We start from the raw sequence: 17932 nt of genomic DNA on the forward strand, positions 1-17932 counted from the left end.
AATACTGCAGTCAGGAACATGTCACATGAATCAGCCACCATAAATCAGAGAATCCGATGAGTAAAATCTATAACACTCCCTGGGTCCTGAGAAACAACATTTGGATCACTTAAAGTGCAACAGACTCTTAGGAAGTGGCACACAACTACAACTAGCTGTGTCTAATTAAAAAATGTGCAGTCAGTTCAACAATTATGAGAATATTAATGGGATGTGTCATGCCTTAAATTATACCCTTACCATTCTCATGGGTCCTTTAAAGTCACTCATGACTCATTCCCTGATTGAGAAGATTTGATACTTCAAAAAGTTAAATGAGCACTGGGTCAGCATACCTAGGATCACTTACCATAGGAGCCTCCATGTGCCAGCGTAAGCCTTCACTTTCCATCTACGGCACCTCTTACTGCAGAAACTCCTTCCCAATATCCCTTTTGTAACCTTGACATTGATCGATCAATAAACTTCCTATTTTGGCATTTATTTTCCAGATATTAGAGACATTCTCATCTCCTTGGGCAGAATCAGCCTTTGTTTCCTTAGTATTAACAGCCAAAATCAGTTCATGTCAACAACATAGTGAAGTCTTGGTAGAAATAGATGGGATATTCAAATGAACCCAAGGGAATTAGGTGCTTGTTTCCAATGGGATTCAAGTGCCTAACTCTCAGACTACTTTGTAATATTCCAGCCATGCGGTCTTTGGACTTTCAAAAGAGACTGTGACAATGTTCCCCACAAGATTATTTAGGAAACAGTGGACACAGCTGAGAGGTAATATACTGTTACGGGAAAAGGTGCTGATGACTTGCATGTTCGGGGTCACTGATGTATAAGCACCCAGTATATAGCACTCTGTGAAGTCAAAGATGCCTTTCTGAGCTCCCTTTGTGTTGTAGAGCAGCTGCACAAAAGGAGGGCTAATGGCCAGGCCACCTTTCTGGACAGTCCAGTCCAAGGAGAGCCTTGGACTAGGGGATTCTTAGGTATAAAGTAAAGTAAAGGGCTGAAGGAGGAAAAGAGAGACAGAGATGTCTAGGCAGTTGGGTTTGACTGGAATTGACAAGAGACCAGAGAGAGAGAGAGAGAGAGAGAGAGAAAGTGGGCGGGGGCTCAAGACACCTGTTTATTAGGAGCGGGTAATCAGGCCTTTCCTGAGCTTTCTGCTTGCGTGCAGCTTGTAACCACCACTGTCAAAGAAATGGAGCCTCTGTACATTTTGTTAATAAACCAATTTCACCAACCAAATACCTGACTCCATGTCATTAATTTCTCCACCAAACAGGAAACTAACTTACAAGGCACCCAAATTTGCTACTGGCTCAGCAGAGGGGCAACAAAACTCACATGGATCTGAAATTGGCCAAGAGACCAGAGTGGGAGTAAATGGACAATTTTCACGATGGCAAAATGCTACTAACAAGATGCCATTGAGATATTTATCAATGATCTGGAAACAGGCGGAAAAGGGAGGTGGCAAAATTTGTTGAGGACACAAAATTAGTCTAGTCAAGAGCACATTGTGAGGAACTTAAATACCTAAGAAATCCAAGGTGACTGGGTAGCACAATGGCAGACTCGAAATAAGGCATATACTTAACCATTGGGACAATTTACCAAGGGTCATGGTGGATGCTCCATCACTGACAATTTTTAAATCAAGACTGGATGTTTTTCTAAAAGATCTGCTCTAGGAATTATTTTGGGGATGTTCCACAGCCTGGTGTGATGCAGGAGCTCAGACTAGATGATCATAAGGGTCCTCCTGGTTTTGGAATCTATGAATCTAGTTACTACAATTTTCTGTTTGCACAGGTTATGGACAAGCACAGAATAACTGAGAATGATCTGACTGTTTAAAAATAGAAGCCTCCAGCTAATTAAAAAAAAATACAGCAGCAGATGTTCCTGCTCTGCATGCAGCTGTATGTGGCAAAAAATTCTTAAACTCACCAATAAATCTCTCCACATACACAACAGGTGGGCAGATTGCTCTGAAGGAAGACATGCCCCACAAATATCACACCATTGGAAGAATTTATTAAGTGTCAAACAAGCTAGCAAGAGGCAAAGTTTAGTCATTGTCCCTCCTTTTTTACTTCAGGCTCTCTCCTTCCCTCTCCCGAGGCCAAATTCTGCAGCCTTTACTCAAGTAAGATGGTCTTCCTCTCACCCCTTTCATTCACAAGAGTTTCTGTTTGAGTAAGAACTGTGGGATTTGACCCTAACACAGCAGTCAGACATCTAAACTCTTCCTGGCTTTGTGGGAGCAGACATTAGACAATGCCTTGGCTTTTGCAAAATGGCATCTGTGAAAGCTACTGTCAAGGTTCCTTCCCCACTCTGAACTCTACGGTACAGATGTGGGAACCTGCATGAAAACCTCCTAAGCTTACTTTTACTAGCTTAGGTTAAAACTTCCCCAAGGTACAAACTATTTTATCTTTTGCCCTTGGACTTTCGCTGCCACCACCAAACGTCTAACCGGGTTTATTATTGGGAAAGAGTCATTTGGAAACATCTTTCCCCCCAAAATCCTCATCAAAACCTTGCACCCCCCTTCCTGGGGAAGGTTTGATAAAAATCCTCACCAATTTGCATAGGTGAACACAGACCCAAACCCTTGGATCTTAAGAACAATGAAAAAAGCATTCAGTTTCTTACAAGAAGAATTTTAATAGAAGAAAAGTAAAAAGAATCACCTCTGTAAAATCAGTATGGTAAATACCTTACAGGGTAATTAGATTCAAAACATAGAGAATCCCTCTAGGCAAAACCTTAAGTTACAAAAAGACACAAAGACAGGAATATCCATTCCATTCAGCACAGCTTATTTTCTCAGCCATTTAAAGAAATCATAATCTAACGCATATCTAGCTAGATTACTTACTAAGTTCTAAGACTCCATTCCTTTTCTGTTCCTGGCAAAAGCATCACACAGACAGAGAGAACCCTTTGTTTCTCCCTCCCGCCCCTCCAGCTTTGAAAGTATCTTGTCTCCTCATTGGTCATTTTGGTCAGGTGCCAGCAAGGTTACCCTAGCTTCTTAACCCTTTACAGGTGAAAGGGCTTTTCCTTTGGCCAGGAGGGATTTTAAAGGTGTTCACCCTTCCCTTTATATTTATGACACGCCCCCCAAATCACAGACAGGGTGAAACACTGGCTGGGATTTCTTCCTGGAGCTCTACGAAAAAACAGAGTGAATAAGACACATGCACCAAGTATATAAAGACTAACAATATTTTCCACATCTCAAGGACGATTTTAACCAGTTGATTCTGGGAAACTTTCAGGGGAGAGTGCATCAGCTGCTTTGTTAGAAGCTCCTGAGATGTGTTGGATGTCGAAATCAAAATTTTGGAGAGCTAAACTCCACCGAATAAGTTTTTTGTTATTTCCCGTGGCGGTATGAAGCTTTCGTGAGCTACAGCTCACTTCATCAGATGCATCTAACATATCTAATGTGTTGCTCCTTAGTTGTGTTGCCCCTGTTCAGCAGAGCAGCTCTTTTCCAGCCTGCAGCTAAGTCAGAAGTTTTGCAGCAGGTGACAATGAAATCCCCTCATGTTCCCTGTCCTCTTGTCATAGCCCTGGATTGGTCTGGGGTCCCCCATGTCTCTAGTATCACAGCCACATGACAGACACAGAGGAGTCATGACTAACAAATCACTTTCTGGAGAAATCACCTTGCTAAACTCTCCATCCTAGTATCTGGGTCACATTTCCAAGGCTGTTCCCTCAACATTAAGAGCTAGAAACTCACTTGTCTTTAATGAAAGCTGAGATTAGCCTTGACATGTATAGAAAGGAGATCCATGGCTGGAGGCTTTGGGTCCCAAAGGCCAACTCTGGCAGTAAGACTGTTTCTGAAGATGACTTCTGGGGGTTGCACAGCTCTAATCACATCCTCCTTCTCCATTATTTCCACTGCGATGATGCCACCGACTGTCCTCCCCAAACACAATGAAGGCAATCAGTCTGGAGTCTACTCCTGCCACGTATCAAAGTGAGGCCAGAAGTATGAAACATCTCCACATCCTCTGGGAATGTGCTTTCATCATCATATACAGTACACAGACCAGACAAGCTGCTTGTCTGACCTAAACTTCCACATAAAGGTTTGATTCAGGCCAAACTGCTCTTCTACGGGGAATTTGTAATTTACCTGCTTTATTCCACAAAACGGGCCTCAAGTCAGCACTTGACTGTGGCAATTGCTGCTATGGAGACAAGGATACTTAGTTCCAAGCTAATCGCTTAAGATTACTGAAGCGGACCCAGAACGTTTTATAGTGGATTAAAATGTTCCTAATTATCTTCTTCTGGCATCGTTTCCCCTCCTGTCCTCCCAGAGATACATGGACATCAGGGGGTCTCCAAGAGAAAACTTAAAAATGACCATGAAAATCATCACCCAACTCTCTATGGTGTAGAGCTCTATAGATGCCTAGGTTTATATCAGCTCTGCAAGCATTTACATTCACCACTAGCAGAAGATGCATGTGTCTTGGCATCAGCTAAGGAGGTGGGTGCTCAACAAAGGTGTTAGCTCTTCATAATAAATTCATAATCCATGTTCAGCTTAAGGGGGACACACAGTTGTAAACAAGAGAAGGGACAATGACTATATGTTGTTAGATACTGTGGTGAAACGTTCAGTACAAGAGTCCAGAGAGAATAGAATGATCAAATTCCCATCTCCACTTTCAAATACTCATTTACTATCTTGAAAGGCACCACTCCATAAGAATGCACACCAAGCCAAGGCCACTGCTTAAAGACCCCAATCTAGCAAAGCACTTTGCACTTGTTTAAACAGATGTCAGTGCAACTATTCACATGTTTCAAGGCCAAAGCACCGTTATCGTGAGAAAAGTAACTTTGTAGAAACGGCAGCTTCGTAAACAACTGATCTGCTGAGCTGTTTCTGATCTCACTTACACCAATGAAAATCATGAGTAACTCTGTACAACTCCCGTTATGCTGGTGTAAAATGGTGTAAGTGAGGTCCGAGTCAGGCCGAGAGTGTCTTCAGAGTCACATCTGCTGACCTTTGTGACAACAATAAGGTTTATACTCCTTTTTACTCCGGTGAAGCTGTACAACAATAGTATGGGAGAGGTCTGGAGTCTGTCCTGCTGCAAATATCAATAGAACAGTTAATAATGTCCACCTGAGAGCCTAATTCTTATCTCATACACATCCATGCAATCCCAAAACAATTAGAAAGAACATAGCTTGACATTCAGGTCCTAGGATGAGTTTGTAGGGCTGGCAGCTAGAGGAAAAACCCTCACGATGCTATTTGTACATAGTCACTTGCCATGAAACTTAAATATTACAATAACACTCAGAGGCACTGCTCAGGATCAGGGCCCCACCGTGCGACTACTGTACAAACACAGCAGCAGACATAGTTCTTTCCTTGAAAACTTTGTAAGCTAAGAAATAATCCAGTACAGGACCATTTTGTGCTAAATTACTTTGCTTTCTGACTTTTTTACCTTCCTTACCAATAATTTTTAAAATGTTGCCAACACTCACAATTTTACCATGAGTCTTGCAATATTTAGTGTTTTTAAGACCCCAGGTGCTGGACTTGGATCATTACCGGGGAATCACTACTTTCATTGTTTTTAAAAAGTAAATTTCTAACTCTTGGGGTGTGGGAAAAGCTTGAAAGTGTGACCCCCCCCCCCAAGTTTTTTTTAAAGTTTCATGATTTATAAGGTAATCTCCTGATTTGGGGAGGAGGGGGCTGATAGAATTTTAAATGCTTAGGCTTATTACTGTTGCTTTGATTATTCATTCAATCAATTATTAGCCATTAATTATTACTAGTTTCATCCTTAGGATTTATATCAAGTACGATTAATGCTAATACTTCAAGCTCATTTAGTGCTTTTCATGTTGAAATCACTCGACCAACATTAACTGAGGCTTACAATAAAATACTGTCTTGCTAAGACAAAAAGAGGCACTTTGATCATCTTAGGCTCCCTGTTAAATGTTTCTTTAATGATCCCCACATACTGCTAAGACCTTGGCTATTTTCCTTTCCTCTTACTTGATCAGTCAATTGTCCAGTCATCTCTTTTCTTTGGTCTAATTCATTGGATGGCAGCAGCAGCTGGTATATGTCAGCATTCCTGAAACTGCTACTGTCATACATGAAGAAGGGCTTTCTTCTCGCATGCTTTTGTGACCCTTGTTATTCACCTCTCCTCATATAATGACTGATCCACAGCTCTTTCTGCAGAGCTCATGTTCTGGTCAACCCTGGGCTGTTCTCTTCATTATTATTTTACCAAATTATTTGCCTTTATTGTTCTTATTGCTCTCCTGGCCCAGAAAACTACCCCTTTTCAGTTCTCTTTTCTCCTATGGGTATGCATGGGAGAAGTGCATTAAAAGAGACTGCTAAGGCCAAATTCTGTTACCTATTGAAATAAATGGAGATACTTCGGATTTACATAGGTGCAACTGAGAGCAGAATTTGGCCCTACGTTTTTCAGCATGTGTTGATTACCAGTGGTCCAAAGGGGGAATAGTTTAATGGGTTTTTTTCAAATTTCCCTCTTGCTTTTTTTCATTGAAATTCAGAATTCCCACAGCCCCCCCCCCATCATAATTTTAAATACAGAAAAAGTTTTAACTAGCTCCAATGTTAATTTCATATTACAGACCAGTTATACATTAAGGGCCACATTCTCCACTGAGTTGCACCTGACTTCAGAGTGGTTTCACTATTGTAAGGCAGAAATATTTCACCCTAAGTATGCGGCTTGTGCACATGAATATACATTGGTAATTTCTCCTAACGTTAATAAGGCTACATTTTTTTGCAGCACACCCTTTTTAATTTAGTTTCCAAAGTTTATCATCATCTGATTATTTTCAGATTACTTGATGAAACTCTAAATGGTTTGTGGCATAGAAATTTTTCCCTGTCAGTGTTCTCTCCTTTTCTAGGAACAAAGTTAAAAAAAAATCTTTAGATCTACCAGACGTTTCTAAAAAAAAAAGGTAGAACAATTTATAAATGCAAGACTTAAGGAAACCTTATTTTTTGGCATATGGAGAATAAAAGCTGTGCGCTAAATCAAAGACTTAATTTTATATGAGCTTGTACTGTGCAACTTACAGCTGACATTTGTAATTAATGCTTGCCATTCAGCTATATCTCCTCTAGCTGGGATGTCTAGGGCCCACTCTCCTTCAGTACAGTTTCCTCCAGGATTGATGATATTTCTTCTCTCATAAAACCATGGTTTGCTGCAGCAGCACTGCAAACACCGATTTAGATGGCTGCCTTTTCTTAGCCAATCTGTCCATATTTGCATGCCAGATGTGAGTGCCAGCTAAAAACCTAATGTACCATTCAATAAGCTGATATCAAGTGTAGGACACAATACCCTGAATGCTTTTTAATGTACAAAATAGGACAGAATGGTGAGCAGAAGATTTTCTAATTTAAACTACAGGAAGCTCACAATATTTGTGAATTATCATGATCAGCGCTCATGCTACAAAGCAGGGTGCAGGAAAGGGGAGAGAGTGACATATAATATTCCATGCCCTGATTCTCTCTGCTAATTAAAAAGAAAGAACTAAAAATAAAGGAATGGAGCGGCAGAAGAGTTGGAGATGGATGAAACATTGAGACAAAACCACTGAGGAGAGGGGAAGACAGACAGGTACCTCTCCCATTTCTGATGTGGATCACATTTAAAGCCAGATTAAACCATGAGCTTGCAATAAAATAGGATTTTAAAGCAATTACGTGCCAACGTTCTAACATAAAAATGACTTATGTCCAGTACAAGTTGTTCACTCTCTGCACATGTAAATGCAAACACCTCTTGGGATACCGTCTACCCACTGTGCTGAAATATGAAATAAAGGGCCCTTTCTCTGTGTAGTGGCCCAGTGGGGAGGTGCATGGAGCACCCAGAAGAGCACAAGTACTGTTCCCTTTTAGCATCCCAGAGTTGCAAGCTACTCCAAAAGCTACCCCATGTCCCAGCATCTGTTCTGCCCAACCCAGTGGTGTTGACCAAAGAGGGAAGCAGACTGTATTATCCTAAGCGACTTTCCTGAGGCACAACTCAGCCTAGAGCTCCTGCTGGGCTCGGCAGATGTGCACTACCCCCAGCATGGACCTGTGTACAAACCAGCCCCTAGCCCAGTGGTTCTCAAACTTTTGTACTGGTGACCCCTTTCATATAGTGCGAAGCTCCCGCCATCCCTTATAAATTAAAAACACGTTTAAATATATTTAACACCATTATAAATGCTGGAGCCAAAGTGGGGTTTGGGGTGAAGGCTGACAGCTCGCGACCCCCCATGTAATAACCTCACGACCCCCGACGCCCACTTTGAGAACCCCTGCCCTAGCCAGTAATAGAGCAGAAAGGTTGCTGCAAATAGCAGTGGAAGATGTCATGTCATCAAATATGATGCAGGAATGCAAAACCCTGTGTCCAAAATGAGATTGCTGATAGCAATAGGTGTCACAGCATTTTTACTCACTGCAGTTGCATTTTATCGATTGAAAACAGAGAGGTTTCAGCAGCAGGAGTTTTCAGAGCACAAGTGTGGACTGGAAAAGGTACCCTTCTGCAAACAAATCAACCCACCAATGCTGGGGCTAAGGTATCACACTTACGTTCAGCTTCAAAAGAACTTTGGTGTAAAGAGGAATGTGTTACTCATGCCCCTCAGTTCCCCAGAGGGCCGGGTATAGTGGGCACTAACTCACACCAATGTTTCCATTAAGATTGCTGGATAACTGTGTGGTATGCTTGTCTAATACCAGTTTGCATGTCCCTCTACCTTAAAAGAGGATATTTTCTAGAAGTAACGTCTGTCCACATTAGCTGCTGAAGTACTGCAAATTGTATCACTAAACTATATGGATGAGAGAAAGTGCAGAAGTGATCACCCTATGCTGACAAATGAAGACCCATCATTACACAGGTGTTGAAGACAGTCCATGCCTTGTTGTGGCGGGACAGCTTGCATGCTCTAACGATCCCCAGAGTCTGTCTCTCAAGGGCTTTTTGCTCCTGGCAGGTTCAACCACGCCAGATTGGTATGTGGGGGGAGGGGCCAGACAAAACAGACACCCTGGTCCTCCAGGTTGGGGGTTAGGCACAGGACTAACAACCCTGTCCCATAAAAAACAAAATATGTTATGGAAACAGCAGCAGAGAAATCGACCATTACTGTGTGTGATGGCCTTCAGGAGTCAATGACCCGTATTGACTGCCAGTGGTGAAAGCTGAAAGGAAGCCACTGGCATGAAGACTGAAGTGCTCAACACCCAGACAAAAACCAAACTTGGTTTTTGGAATGTATGGATAATGTACAAAACAGGGAAGCTAGCTGAGGTCACAGCGGAGACGAGACGCTACAGCTTACACATCCTGGGTGTCAGTGGGAGCAGATGAACAGGATCAGGAAGATTAATAACAGCCTCGGGAGAAACTTTGCTCAATTCTGGATGGGAGGAGGGACAACACCATGAGGTTATGGCTATGAGAAGACGTTGCCATCCTTTTGAAGAAGGGAGTGGAGCATTCCTGACTTGACTGGAAGTCCTTCAGCAGCAGATTTATAAGAGCCAAACTAAAAGGGAAACACAATAATCTCACCCTGATTCAGTGCTATGCTCTGACAAATGACAGTGATGAAGAAGCAAAGGACAAATTTTACCTTACACTACAGGTGGAGTTAGAGAGAGTAGCACGCCACGACCTAACTATTTCATGGGAAACCTGAATGCCAAAGTCAGTACGGACAACACAATTGACAGAGCAATGGGAAGACCTGGGTGTGGCACGATGAATGAAAATGGAGAGAGGCTTGTTGATTTCTGCAATATGAATGACCTAGTCATCGGCGGAACCCTATTTCAACATTGTGAAATTCACAAGCTGACATGGTGTTCTCGTGTATATAAGTCAGATTGACCATAAGATGATCAATGGCAGATGGCGACACTCAGGCCCGCCGACAGAAATTCCGGGTCTCAGGGCCAGGGCCATCCCTAGGGGGAGCGGGGCCCTGGGCAGAATTTATCACTTCCGGGACTCGACACGCTGGCCAATCGTGCTGGCCTGCAGGGCCCCCCAAAGCACAGGGCCCAGAGCAGTCATGTGCACCTAGGAGCCCTGCAGCCCACCTGGGTGATTTAAAAGGGCCTGGGGCTCCTGGCCGCTGCCAGCGCTACCTTAGCAGCAGCAGCTGGGGGCCACTGGGCCCTTTTAAATCGCCCAGGCTCCTGGGCAATTTCCCCCTTTGTATTGTGTAAGATCATAGTCCAGCGTATATCAGAGGCAGTTTATAGCATTCTCAGAAAAGAGCAAGCCAGTTTTCGGAAAGGGCGTGGATGCACAGACCAGATCTTCATGCTACGAAACGTAAAGAACAATGCTTAGAATGGCAATGGCAACTCTACATTAAACTCAGACTTTGAGAAAGCTTTTGATAGCTTTCACAGGATCAGCCTACAACACATTCTGTGGGCATATGGAATCCTTCTCCATATAATCAACATCATCAAAAACTCCTATTCCAACTTTACATGCAGTATTGATCACAGTGAGCTCAGTTTTGAAGTCAAAACAGGAGTACATCAGGGGTCTGCAATCCTCTTCAACACTGCCATTGACTGGGTAATATGGTGTACAACAGAAGACATGCCAAGAGGCATTAAATGGACACTCTTCTCATCCCTTGTAGACCTGGACCATCACCAGTACGGATAGAGGATCATGTTCTCACCAATGTAGAAACATTCATATACTCCGGCAGCATCACCATCCAGGATGATGGAACAAGCCAGGACATCCGGAACAGAATCTATGAAGCCACACCTTCAGAAGCTTAAATTCAGTCTGGAAATCATCAAAATACAACACCAAAACCAAACTCAAGATTTATCAGAGCTGTTCTGATAGAGTCAATAGGACTTTACAGTGTGGAATGCTGGGGAATGAGGAAGTATGACATGTCCAAACTGTCTTCATTCCATACAAGCTTCCTCAGAAAAATCCTCTATCTTTTGACCCAAAACAATCTCAAACCAAGGTCTAGTCACACAGGGCAGCCAAGAAGATATGAACACCATAATTTCCAGGAGATGTTGGAGATGGATTGGTCATGTGCTTCCGATGGAAACTGATTCCATCACCAGAGTGGCAATAAGATGGACACCTGAAGGCAAGTGAAAACAAAGCCGAAAACAACATGGCGAAGAGATGTGGAAGGTGAGCTGAAAAACCTGGGGCACAGCTGGGGAACCATTGAAAGACTTGCCAGAAAAACAGGTGTGGAGGAACTTTGCCGCTGCCCTAAACACCAGAGGCGTAATGGGAACAGGATGATGATGATGATATTGCAGTAGTAACAGACTCCATCAGAGCCATATTTGAACCTCCTGAACAAAAAGCTAAGGAAAAAGCTACCGTGTGGGGTAATAATATTCATGGGGTAGTCTTTTTACTTCAGCTTCAGGTGGCCACAGCTTCTCATTCTGTGGTTTACGAGCCTTGTAGGACCATGGTTCATTTTATATGGACAGTTATAGCTAAGAATGCAATATGTAAGCTGTAAGCTCTTTGATGCATAGACCATTTTTTGTTCTTTGTTTGTATAAAGCTTAGTGCAACAATGTCCTGATCTGTGACTGGGGTTCTTCAGGTGCTACCGTACACAATACATACATACACAAACAAACATCAGGTCAGATTCCTCTACTCACCATCCAGACACTCTTGACATACTGTCTCTCATTATGTCCATCTCCATTATGGTAGAGGTGTAGCAAACTCCAATTATTTGTCATCTTCCGTACACTTTTTCAATATATCCCAAAACATGCCTTTCAACAACCTAGGGCTGTCATAGCCTGACAAATACAGTTAGTGTTCTATGCATCCATGTTATGGGTAAGCAGCAACAGAACTGCCTTAAACAGCAATACCTCAGAACTTCTGAGCAATGGTGCCCTTCAAAGCGTCCAGTTTAGTGCTGCATTAGTTCCCAGGTGGTTGTTGTCATCATGACTGTGGAGACTGAGGGAGTTATATGTATTTTTAGCCATTATTTATATTGTGGTAGCATCTAAGTGCCTTAGCCATGGATCAGGACCCCATTGTACTAGGCAGCATAGAAACACAGAACAAAAAGACAGTCCATGTCTCTAGTGTCTTACAATTTAAGTATAAGACAAGAGACAACAGATGGATTAGACAGATAAGGGAGTAAAAGGGAAAATATTGGTCAGCCTGATAAACTGCTAGCATCCAGAGACCACAAGGTGTCACGGTAGATTACAGATGTTTATGCAGAGCTCTTCCCAAGTACATGGGGCAGCATGGGAGAAAGCACAAAAATGTAAGAAGCGGGCAGTGGAGGATGGCATCATTGGCCAATCAGAGGTGAGTATCAACGGCTCGATATTGAATGCGAGATGACAGGTAGGGTGGGGATTGACTGCAGAGGGTCTTAAAAGTCAATATTTGTTTTAAATATCATATGCACCTCAGTGTGCCTGGTTGGTATTATTCCGCCTGGCTGTACAGAGTTAAAGCAAAGGAGACTGAGAGGGAAAACCAAAAGAAACAAAACAATGGCAAAGAGAAGGTACCATCACAGGGAATACTGTGGGCACGTCTATGCAGTGATTTGGTGCATGGCAAGCTGGGGTATAAACCTACAGCACTCCTGCATGCCACACACTAAGTGGTCACGTGGACCCTGCTACCGCACACTAAAAGTTCAGAAGTTCCTTTGGGTTAAACAGCGGTAGATGAAAGTGGACAACAGACCTTAGTGCTCAGCAGCTGGGTCCACACGGCCACTCAGTGCACGGCAGGCTGGAGCACTGTAGATTCTGTGCATTCTAAATTGCCAAAAAGACAAGGTCTAAGAGTTGCTGGGGAAACAATGGGGAAGCTATTAATTGGGAGATACCCCTAGCTAGGCTGGCAAGGTTTACTCTTCCCAGTCCAAAACTAAGAACAAAGGGGATACTAAAATCTTACAGCATTGACCTTGGGATGAAGAGGGTGGAGAGAAGGGGTTGAGTGGATGATCATCAGCTGCCCAGTGGGGAGACATTAATGGAGACACAGTGAGAAAGAGACACAGAAACTGCACCATGCAGGCATCTTTCCTAGCCCACAGATGGGGTAACTGGAGTGAATGGAACTTACAAAAGCTTGTGAGGAAAAATTAAAGTTTAGGTAAGGGGAAGTGCTTATTGGTAGGGCTGTCAATTAATCGCAGTTAACTCATGCAATTAACTCAAAAAAATTAATCGTGATTAATCACAGTTTTAATCGCACCGTTAAACAATAGAATACCAATTGAAATTTATTAAATATTTTTGGATGTTTTTCTACATTTTCAAATATATTGATTTCAATTACAACACAGAATACAAAGTGTATAGTGATCAATTTATCATTTTTACAGTGCAAGTATTTGTAATAAAAAATAATATAAACAAAAGAAAGTATTTTTCAATTCACCTCATACAAGCATTGTAGTGCAATCTCTTTATCATGAAAGAGTAACTTACAAATGTAGATTTTTTGTTACATAACTGCACTCAAAAACAAAACAATGTAAAACTTTAGCGCCTACAAGTCCACTCAGTCCTACTTCTTGTTCAGCCAATTGCTAAGACAAACAAATTTTGTTTACATTTACGGAAGATAATGCTGCCCACTTCTTATTTACAATGTCACCTGAAAGAGAGAACAGATGTTTGCATGGCACTTCTGTAGCTGACATTGCAAGGAATTTACGTGCCAGAACACGCTAAACATTCATGCGGCATCGATTTAGCGGGTCTAGTGAAGAGCGCTCTCCCATCGATTTCAGTACACCACCTCAACAAGAGGCAGAAGCAATGTTGGTGGGAGAACGTCTTCCATCGACATAGCATAGTGTGGACCCCGCAGTAAGTATATCTAAGCTAGGTCGACTTGAGTTACGCTACCAATGTAACTCAAATTGCATAGCTTAGATCGACTGGCAGCGGTAGTGTAGACCTGGCCTAAGAGTGGCAGGACAGTGTGGTTCCAATCGGAGAAGGGTGAAGGTAGCAAAACCTGTCCACAAAGAGGTGCATTTGAAAGGAGTCTAAAGTGCAGTTCGCCCTGTAACTGTGAAAACGACCCATCTCATTTTTTTTAAATAGGATAGGCTCCAAGAAATGTTGATAACAAGAGTAAAAGAATTAATTGGGTCATTTTACTGGAATTTAGCATTTGTGGTTCATACCGGGCTCCAATTTGCTGCTTTCATTTTAAAATTGCTTATTATTCCAAAAAAATGAATTGCCCCTATCTAAGTAAGGGCATTTTAAGGTTCCTGGTGATTAGAGTAACAGCACTTACAACTCTCCATTAATACTTGCTTTGCATTAACCTTGCTTTCCTGATTTAGGAAGTAAATGCTACCACAGAAAATCAGTCTCTCCCAATGTCTCCTTGAAACCTATGTCTTTTTTGTACAGGACAGAAAACATGGACAAAAATCGCATTCCAACAGCAAGACAAAGGAAGTTAAAGCTTTGGCTTAAAAACACAAAAAGGCAGAGAATTCAGATTTAAATCCACAGTGCCAGGATCATCTCTCTCCATTGTGACTAATTAGAATATGATGGGAATAGCAGTTGTTCAAATCTGCAAGCTGATTGGCTATTGGCTATTTGGACTTTTGGAAATCACCACAGTTGTACAATTTTTCACTCAAACAAAGCAAAACCAAAAACCCATTGCTACATCCATTCTGTTTAATTGCTGAAAGATGAAAAATAGAAAGGTTTTTAAAAAAAAAATAATAAACACCTCACACTCACCTCTCACTTTCAAAATGATCCATTTGTTTGTAGCTGCAAAACATTTGCAAGATTCTGTGCTGCAAACCTCTATCCAGCTTTCTCCTCGATACCTGCTTTTCCCCACATCTACCTTCCCTCCGCCACTGTTGTGATGCATCAGGAACTAAAGGGCCAAAGAAAAAAACCTTACAGTTCATTGTAAATTGGTTTTTTGGGAGGCCAGGAGGGGAATTAGATTAATTCAGACAAGTACAGTACAAACGACAGTTTGAGATTTGCAAAGGCAACCACAGTTATTGTAACCACAAAACTTCAACTGACATGCACAGGACTTGTGTGGCTACATCCCCAGCACAGCTTTGACATTCTTAACCTAAGGATTTTAATAATATTATGTCAGAGGAAATGCCCCTCAGAGGAGCCAGCTGTAAGGGAAGAAGGTGCTCAATCCCTTCTGTTTGGAGTGAAACTGGTTTGTTGTTTGTTTGGGAGGGAGGTTGTGGAGGGGGGCGGTTGTTTGTTTTTTTAAAGAAAAAGTATTTTTCCTATAGAACTATCTTAAAGGCAAGGGGTTTATTATTTACTAGTACTAGGGAATCTGAAACTCACTTAGATGACCTGTGCTGTTTACAGCATTAGAAGGGGCACGGCTGGGATTGTCAAAGGAAGTTGGGTGCTCAAATCTATTGAAATTCAATGGGAGTTAGACTCCTAAATCCTTTAGGCTCCTCTTAAAGTCCCACCCTTAACAGTCAATCCTCTCTTGTTTAGCCTAGTTCCTAGTTCTTCATCAGTCTTAGCACTTCTTCTACCCTAATGGGAATCATCGGCAATGGCTGGCTGGTAGCTGCTTATCCAGGCAGCAGTAGACTAAAATGCCCTAACAGCCGCTTGTGAATAAGAGAGACAGACTGATGGAGGAGAGGGTTAAGGGGTTAAGGAGTCAATAAAGACGTCTGACAAATTAAGTGTTTGCCTGACTTATGAATTCCCGTCATTAGCAAGCTACTGATGTGACATAAAAAGCAATGCTTTTAACTTTACAGGTGTTCAGTTGCTGGCTTGCTGATTATTACAAAGAATGAAGAAAGGCAGAATGAATGATTGCCTAATAGGATTCTAAAATGTCCTCCTGCGGTGAAAAGATATTTTAGGTGAGAAATAGAAGCCCTGTAATGTGCATGTTTTTCAGTTTTATCATCAGAAAAGTATTATCTGCCTAATGATCCTTATGAAATTGGGTAGGCACAGAGTTAAGCTAGATTTGGGATGTCTTTAATGTTAAAAGATGGCAGCTACCACCTCAAAGAATGAACACGGCTGAGGACAAGCAGTTTAAGTAGCAATGAAACCTCTTTGGAATTACTTGTGTAGAAAATTATTACTGATAATCCATTCTTAAAATACCAGCAATTAAAGGGTTCCCATACCAAGGGGATGAGCATGGCATGAATGCCAACAGGTGATAGATTAGACATAGAGATTCCATACCTGGCATGATATACTGAAAACTAACATTTGGTGTATTCCGATATTGTTGGTTACTCTTCCGTGTATTATATTCCCTTATGACATATAGCAATAGCACATTAGGCCATCACAATAAACACCCTAATTACAGGATCATACCCATGGTAAGCAGGCTGCATTTTCTGAAACCAACATTTCTATTCAAACACATAGGTTGGCACTAGAGGGGGCCAGAGTGGAAGCTGACAGAAAGACCCTTTGTGTTCATTTTACTTTGCATTGTACTTGTGTTGTGTCTAATTTAAATTGTATGTTCCTCAGAAGGGAAACTGCCTTTCTTGCTGGTAAAGTGCAGATATATACGGTGATTGATACATAATAGAAATGAGTGAACAATAGAAAAGATATTCAAATATATTTCAGCCACTTATAAAATGAGTTTTGCCACAGCTGTATTCACTCCCCTTTCTATTTGCTTTTGGAGTACATTTGAGGGAGCAAAGGTGTGCTCATATGACCGTTTGCCGAAAGCAAATTCTAGGTTTGAAGCAGAGATTTGTTTAAACAGGAAAAGAACTTTGTTTTGGGGAATTTCAGGCAGCACACATTTATAAATGTTTGGATCAGGCAAACAGGGACAGCAACAACACCATCAGCCACTTCCTGACTTGGGGCAGGAGGCGTTTAGATCCTCTCTAATGGAACTGTGGGTGTTTTCATTGTCCCATATAAATATCTAATATTTCCTGAATCCAAATAGACTCCTGGACTCAGTGATACTTTTAAGCGATGAGTTCCATTGCTTTCTTTCATTAACAATAAGTATTCCAGCAAATAGGCAGGGCTGTAAGAGGACTCTGCTCTTTGTCTCTATGCCACACCTGGGAGCAACACCCAAGCTTGTGTTCCTGAGCCACTGGTCTTACAACATTGTATGTCCCTCCTGATATCTGAAGCTCCTTATGCAATTCTACTCACCACACTGCAAGGTTAATTATGTTGTTGACGTAAGAACTAGGCCGAGACTCCAGATTTGCTTCACATCAGCCACTGAACAGCCAGACAACAGTAACTTTTGGTCAATGCACATCAGGGCTTAATTCAGATTAGCAGCTCTCAGGTGAAAGGATTCAAAGCCTAGTACCAATTCTCCAAGCCATCTAGTCTTTTGGAAAGTAGAAAATGCCATGTATCACTTCCTAAAGAATGTAATTATCAGTTTTAATATTAAAATATCCGATATACAAAACAGCCACAATTTGCCTTCCTTCTAAAATGAGTTGTGGCTCTAATGAAAGGGAGAGCTGGGCTGATGCTGAGTGAAGGATCCAAAGCGAAAGGAAAGCATTGGGGCAGAGTTAAGAAAAACAAGACAGGCTCTCGCCAGTGGCATGTCCTAAATCCTACAGTGTACATTGAAAGGAAAGAACTGGCAATGATTACTCCTTCATCTCCTGAAAGCCAAAGCTGTGCATAGGGAAACAAGAATGGCTTTCACTACACTCAGGAAACAACAATGGCTTCCACATAGTCAGGACAAAATTCTGATTAGCCACTCATCCATTCGTTGAGCCAAAATCTTCCCTTCCTGGCATGGCTGAA

The 17932-nt window shown here is 42.0% G+C and overlaps 1 long non-coding RNA gene across 4 annotated transcripts in view; it reads right to left on the minus strand.

Annotated features, from left to right (window-relative positions):
* Positions 1–17932, minus strand: part of LOC141994900 (uncharacterized) — a 116150-nt gene that overhangs the window by 52286 nt on the left and 45932 nt on the right. For 2 of the 4 annotated variants that reach the window (XR_012641218.1, XR_012641217.1), the window contains exon 2: positions 14879–15023. The exons of the other annotated variants lie outside the window; for them this stretch is intronic. This is a non-coding gene — a long non-coding RNA (uncharacterized LOC141994900). The remainder of the gene's footprint in view (positions 1–14878; positions 15024–17932) is intronic. 4 annotated transcript variants of the gene reach the window in all.

The sequence above is a fragment of the Natator depressus genome, chromosome 10, assembly GCF_965152275.1.
Source record: "Natator depressus isolate rNatDep1 chromosome 10, rNatDep2.hap1, whole genome shotgun sequence".
NCBI lineage: Eukaryota > Metazoa > Chordata > Testudines > Cheloniidae > Natator > Natator depressus.